This window comes from Notamacropus eugenii, chromosome 4 (assembly GCF_028372415.1).
Source record: "Notamacropus eugenii isolate mMacEug1 chromosome 4, mMacEug1.pri_v2, whole genome shotgun sequence".
Lineage (NCBI taxonomy): Eukaryota > Metazoa > Chordata > Mammalia > Diprotodontia > Macropodidae > Notamacropus > Notamacropus eugenii.
Window position 1 is genome coordinate 332,495,895 of NC_092875.1, and position 6,062 is coordinate 332,501,956.

General features: G+C 45.2%; 1 pseudogene; it reads left to right on the top strand.

Annotated features, from left to right (window-relative positions):
- The first annotated feature begins 652 nt into the window (after positions 1-652).
- On the top strand, positions 653-1,557 carry LOC140501515 (V-type proton ATPase subunit S1 pseudogene; annotated as a pseudogene).
- The last annotated feature ends 4,505 nt before the right edge of the window (positions 1,558-6,062 follow it).

Below are 6,062 nucleotides of genomic sequence, written 5' to 3' on the forward strand. Positions count from 1 at the left end.
ACTGAGTGCATAGGATTTCTGTCATTTAAGTTCAGTCATAATCTGACTTTGACCACCTTTTCCAGTCTTATTTCACATTATGCCTTTTCACACTTTCTACTAAGGTGGACCACTAGTGCTTTCCCCATGTTAGCCAGCTCTGTGTTTCTTACAATTCCTCATGCATGTAATGCACTTCTCTCCTATCTTCACTTGTTAAAAGTCTGTTATTTAGGCGGCTCTGCCTAGCGAAGGTGCTGTACTGTCATGGTGACGGGGCTCTGGCTGCTACGCTCACAGGAATGGCCGGTGAGTCAGCGGTCCAACCTTTATGGCTGCTGCTGGCACTGCTAGTGGCAGCCGCGGAGCAGCAAGTGCCCCTGGTGCTCTGGTCAAGCGCTCATGATTTGTGGGCGCCACTGGAAAATGACCACGAAGTTCACATCACTACGGATATCCAACTTTCATCCTACTTGGACCCTGTCCTGGAGAAGGGACCCTGAAACGTGTTGCTGTTCCTACAGGAAACACTAAGCATTGAGAATTTCACTGCCTATGCAGTGGCAACAAGCAAGATAGTGCTTTCTCTAACCTGGAGAGTGCTCTGGAATTGGCTCCGTCTTCCTTGATCCTGCCTTCAGTCGACTGGTATGTGGCCAGTACTGAAGGACAAGTTGGGAGCTAGTCCCCTCCATGTAGACCAGGCCACCCTGAGAGAGCTGAAGCTCAATGACACCCTCCCTGCTCTCCTCCTCCTGAGACTGCCATATACCACCAGTTCTGGCTTGATGGCTCCCAAAGAAATACTCACAGGCAACGATGAGATTATTGGTCAGGTGATGAGCACACTCAAGTCAGAAGGTGTACCCTACACAGCCATACTGACTGCTATTCGGTCTTCCTGGGTGGTTCTGGACTTGTCACTGGTGTCTGGGGGTCTGGGGCAGCACCTGCTTGGTGAGGATGAGCCTCTAACACCCTCAGTGCCTCTCCTGCCTCTGGTCAACTTCAGTGATACAGAGCCTCGCATCCTCTTCTGGGCCCAGAACTTCACAGTGTCCTATAACAGTGAGTCCCATGACCTGACTGCACTCACTTTTGGAACCCTAACACTCAACTTGACTGGCTCCAGCTGGAACAGCTCCTTTGCCCAGCTTGCACTGACATACGAAAACCTCTTTGGCCCACTCCTGACAATCAAGTTTATTCTAAGCAGTCATTTCTACCCTGTTTCAGCCCGAAGCTGGTTCACCATGGATCAGCTAGAGATCCACAACGACAACTTGGTTGTGGTCTTCAATTCCTCACATGTCACAGCACCTAGCATCTATTCCTTTCACTGCCAGTATGTCAGCACTGAACGTTCAAAAGAAGGTGTCCTAATATCTTCGCCTGGTTCCTCTGCCTGGCATGTGACTTTCCAGAATTTCCAGATTCAGGCCTTTAACTTGTCTGGTGGAAACTTCTCCTATGCCAGTGACTGTGCCAGCTTCTTTCCCCCTGGCATCTGGATGGGGCTGGTCTTCTCTCTCATCATGCTTTTCATCTTCACCTAAGGTCTGCACATGATCCTCAACCTCAAGGCCATGAATCACTTTGATAATCACAAGGGGAGCACTCTCTCTGTGCCTCTGATGGAGTGACCCCCTTAGTCACATCGGGGGGCCAGAAGGGTTGGAGGTGGAGTTGTGTGTTGACTTTGCCTTCTGTCCTTGGAAGGGCTGCCAGGCTACTACTCATTTGTGCTTCCTTAGTAGCTAGGCCTCCCTACCCCTATTTCCTCTTGCTCCACCCCCAATTATCCCAGAACCTGTGGTTACTCTACCCTTCCCTACCCTGTCCATGGAAATAAAAAAGTGTCTGCCTCTGACAAATACCCTCAGTGAAAACCTTGTAGGCAGTGCACCAATGGGGGGTTGGGGGCGGGGGAAGGAGTTTCCAGGCCACTTTCCTTTCTGCTGGCTTCCAATCCTTATTTATTCTCCCTAAATCCTTGCCCTCAGGTCTAGCTGCTTCATTGTGTAAGATGTATTCTGGGGATTAGGTTGGAAGGCAACTCCAAGTGGGGTGAGGGTGTGAACTCGAGACTTGCTTAGTTGTCTTGTTTGCTTCTTGTTTTGTCTATTCGTTTTTTGGTGATGCTAAAGTTGGATGTGATAAGAAATTGAAATAAAATTTTAACTAAGCCTCAAAGAAAAACAACAACAAAAAAAACTCTGCTATTTAAAGGTTCAGCTCAGGTAATGCCTCCTCTGAGTAATAATAGTAACTGCTGCTCTTTTCCTCCCAGCTTGATTTACTTATATTTTTTTTCTTTTTGCTCATTAAAAGGGCCATTCCCTGATTACTTCTTAAAGAGGCCTATTCATTGCATGGGCATCATCTCACTCTGAGTACCTGAATAGGGCTTAGCCAAAAAAAGGCCAAGATCTCCCATTGCATCCTGGGCCATCTCCAGTCATCCTGATGAATATCTGGTCACTGGATCTAGATGGCTCAGGAAGAGAAAATGAGGCTAGTGACCTTGCATAGCCCTCCCTCACTCAAAACAAAGTCAAGTGTAAGTCATGTCATCATTTCTCTGACGTCATGGTCTTCTTCAAAAATGAAGGATGAGAGGTGGAGCCAAGATGGTGGACTAGAAGCACAAATCTGCTCTAGCTATACTCTCATAGCCCATAAAATACCTGTAAAAATGACTCTAAACTCTAGAGTAGCAAAAGCCACAAAACAACAGAGTGAAAGAGAATTGCAGTCCAAGACAGCCTGGAAGGCTGACCAGAAAGGTCTATCGTACCAGGCTTGGAGCAGAGCTCAGCTCAGCCTTAGTCATGCAGTGTGGCAAGGACAGGACTGGAGCAGGCTTCAAGGCACAGAATCACAGGCAACCATTGCAGTTCCCAGATTTCTCAACCCACAAATGTCAAAGATAGCTTCAAAGGTCAGTGAGAAAGCTCTTTCACCTGGGTGAGAAGGGAGCAGGGTCTAGCCTCAGTCCCGACTTCAGGCAGCAGAAGTCACTGTGGCATAGCATCCATTTTTGGCCTAAAGACCCTGGGGGAATCGAGCATCCAATCTGGATCTCAGCCCTGATTGGCAGTCCTGGGGTGAGGAGGAGCACTGGTGCAGTAGAGGTGGTGGAGGCTCTGTAGAAGGAATTCCATTTGCAGATCCTGGACAGAAAAGCTTGTGGTTTCTTGCAGACTACAGAGCCAGCCAGGAGAGGAATAAGTCCTCTCCCTTGATTGTGCAACCTTGGAGGAACTGAGAACTTACAAGTCTCTAAAGTATACCTTCCACTTGATAGAGGACTCAAAAGTCAAATAACTGGCTGGGAAAATGCCCAAAAAAGGGGGGGAAATAAGACTATAGAAGGTTACTTTCTTGTTGAACAGGTATTCTCTCCCATCCTTTTGGATGAGGAAGAACAAAGCATACCATCAGAAGAAGACATAAACATCAAGGCTTCTGCATCCAAAACCTCCAAAAAAAATATGCAATGGTCTCAAGCCATGGAAGAGCTCAAAAAGGATTTTGAAAATCTTCATGTCTCTCATTTCTCTTCCCAGCTTTTCCTCCACCTCTCTAACTTGATTTTCAAAATTCTTTTTGAGCTCTTCCATGGCCTGAGCCCATTGAGTGGGCTGAGACACAGAAGCCTTGATTTCTGTGTCTTTGCCTGATGGTAAGCATTGTTCTTCCTCATCAGAAAGGAAGGGAGGAAATGCCTGTTCACCAAGAAAGTAACCTTCTATAGTCTTATTTCTTTTCCCTTTTCTGGGCATTTTCCCAGCCAGTAGCTTGACCTCTGAATATTTTCCTCACACCCACCTCACCTCCTGATCCTCCCAGCCAGTGTTTGGGGTCTGAGATTCAAATGCTGCTTCCAGCCTCAGGGCTTTGGGCGGGGGCAGGGCTGCTATTCAGTGTGAGATTAAATTCAGATGCTCAGGTGAGGGCAGGGCTGCCTCTCAGGCTCAGTTCCCTCAGGGAGTTTATGCACAGACCTTCAACAATGGATCCAGGCTCCTGCCTGCTTGGGGAGCCCTGGTCTGCCACTGCCCCTCAGCTTCTGTCTCCCGAGGGGGCCCGAGCCATGGGGGCACCCCACTACCCCCTCGACCCGCCAAAGGGACTCTCTCACCGACCCCCGTCACCTGTGGGTGGAGGTACTTGTGCGGCCGCTGGAGATCCCTTCCCTGAAGCCCGCTCGGATCTGTTCCTCTCGGTGCCGCGGCCACGGCAGGGCTGTACTCAGCTCCCAGTCCCGGCGCCCAGTCCGCAGCACGAAGGACCTTTTACGAGAGGTTTGCAGGTCTCTCCGGAACAGAAATCTCCCTCGCTCCAATGTTCTGTGGCCTCTGGGTGCAGAATTCGCCGTGAGTTACTTCTTTGTAGTTGTTCTATGGGTTGTGGGTTCGGAGCTATGTGTATGTGCGTTTTTCTACTACGCCATCTTGGCTCCGCCCCCCGATTTTGAAAATCAAGTAAGAGAGATGGAGGAAAAATTGGAAAGAGAAATGAGAGTGATGCAAGAGAATCATGAAAAGCGAGTCAAGAGCTTGCTGAAGGAGACCCAAAACTGCTGAAGAAAATAACATCTTTAAAAATAGACTAACCCAAATGTCAAAAGAGGTTCAAAAAGCAAATGAGAAGAAAAAGGCTTTAAAAAAGCAGCATTAGTCAAATGGGAAAAAAAAGGTTCAAAAATTCACTGAAGAAAATAGTTCTTTAAAAATTAGAATGGAGCAGTTGGAAGCTAATGACTATATGAGAAACCAAGAAATTACAAAACAAAACCAAAAATTTGAAAAAATAGGAGATAAGGTGAAACAACTCATTGGAAAAACAACTGACCTGGAAAATAGATCCAGGAGAGACAGTTTAAAAATTACGGAACTACCTGAAAGCCATGATCAAAAAAAGAGCCTAGACATCACCTTCCATGTAATTATCAAGGAAAACTGCCCTGATAGTCTAGAACCAGAGAGTAAAATAAATGTTGAAGAATCCACCCATCATCTCCTGAAAGGGATCTGAAAAGAAAAACTCCTCGGAATATTGTAGCTAAATTTCAGAGTTCCCAGATCAAAGAGAAAATATTGCAAGCAACCAGAAAGAAATAATTTGAGTATTGTGGAAATACAATTAGGATAACACAAAATCTAGCAGCTTCTACATTAAGGGATTGAAGGGCTTGGAATACCATATTCAAGAAGTCAAAGAAACTAGGATTAAAACCAAGAATCACTTACCCAGCAAAACTGAGTGTAATACTTAAGGGGGGAAAAATGGTCATTTAATGAAATAGAGGACTTTCAAGCATTCTTGATGAAAAGACAAGAACTGAATAGAAAATATGACTTACAAGAATCAAGAAAATCATGAAAAGGTAAACAGGAAAGAAAAATCATAAGGCACTTACTAAAGCTGAACTGTTTACATTCCTACATGGAAAAATAATATTTGTAACTCTTGAAATTTTTCTCAGAATTTGGGTAGTTGGATGCATTATGTACATATATATTTGGAACTCAAAATCTTGTGGAAATGAATGTTGAAAAATAAAAATACATAAATTTAATAAATGAAAACAAAGGACCAACACAAACCTGTGAGTAGACTGAGCTGCCTGAATGGGGACCCAGCTAGCTGGGTAACTTCCTCTCCCTACTGTCCTCTCCTCCCTTTCCTTCCCCTCTCCAAAGAAAGGTAAATTTGGATGACCAGAGGATGCTCAGTTAACTTAGGGTTTACTGGTTAGATTTCTTTCTTTTTTCTTTCTTTCTTTAATTTTTTCTTCCTTCCTTCTTTCCTTCCTTTTTTCCTTTTTCCCTTTCTTTCTTTCTTGTCTTTCCCAAAACCTTAAACCCACTGCACTCTGAAGCCTATAGATTGCACACTAATAGGTCCCTGCCCAAACTCTGCTTAATGGCTGTTTTCTTGATCCTCCTGGTTTAAGAGTGATTATCAATAGTAACTGTTGCTCTTTCCCTCCCAGGCTTGATTTACTTATATATATATTTTTTTATTTTGCTCATTAAAAGGGTCATTCCCTTATTACTCCTTAAAGAGGCCTATTC